Here is an 884-nt window from a genome sequence, read left to right on the forward strand (position 1 = left end):
AGGTGTTTTGATGAGTTGCATTGTTGTTGAAGTTGAGGTTATGGCGTCTCTGGTCTTGCCCTTGGTCTTGTTGGTTTTCCCATCCAAAGTTAGGGTGATTTCTCCATCCAGAGTTATAAGTTTTGGAGTATGGATCATGGACTTGTCTAGGTGAGTTTCCAACATAATTGGCTTGCTCCCAATCACCTTCTTCTCCTATGTTTACTCCTTCTTGAGCTGATGATGAGGTGATGGCTGCTGCAACTTGGTTCTCCTCCACCTTCTTGGTAAGATCTGCTAGCTGCTTGGTGATCATATTGTTTTGAGCTAACAATGCATCCATGTGGTTAAGCTCCATTACTCCTCTGGTGTTACTTCTTTCAGAGGCATAGAAGTAGTCATTTTTAGCAACTGTTTCAATGACATCTATTGCTTCTTCAATGGTTTTCTTCTTGTTTAGAGAGCCTCCTGATGAATGATCCACAGCCTTCTTTGACTCATAGGAAAGACCTTCATAGAAGGTGTGAAGTTGAATCCATTCATTAAACATCTCTGGTGGGCATCTTCTTGTTAAGTCTTTGAATCTCTCCCATGCTTCATAAAGAGTCTCACCATCTTGTTGCCTGAAAGTTTGCACCTCAGTTCTCAGCCTATTGATCTTTTGAGGAGGGTAAAATCTTGCCAAAAACTTGTTCACCACATCCTCCCAATTTGTTAAGCTTTCCTTTGGGAAGGATTCAAGCCATTTGGATGCCTTGTCCCTGAGTGAAAAAAGGAACAAGAGCAACCTATAGACATCTGGATGGACTCCATTGGACTTCACAGTGTCACAAATCCTCAGGAAGGTGGTTAAATGTTGATTGGGATCTTCTTGAGCACCTCCTCCAAATGAGCAATTATTCAGA

General features: G+C 42.0%; 1 non-coding gene across 1 annotated transcript; it reads left to right on the forward strand.

Moving 5' to 3' along the window:
• Positions 1-523: 523 nt before the first annotated feature.
• LOC130983445 (small nucleolar RNA R71) lies at positions 524-631 on the forward strand. The gene has a single exon (XR_009087436.1). It is a non-coding gene; the product is annotated as a small nucleolar RNA R71 (small nucleolar RNA).
• The last annotated feature ends 253 nt before the right edge of the window (positions 632-884 follow it).

Source organism: Arachis stenosperma, chromosome 5 (assembly GCF_014773155.1).
Source record: "Arachis stenosperma cultivar V10309 chromosome 5, arast.V10309.gnm1.PFL2, whole genome shotgun sequence".
Classification (NCBI taxonomy): Eukaryota; Viridiplantae; Streptophyta; class Magnoliopsida; order Fabales; family Fabaceae; genus Arachis; species Arachis stenosperma.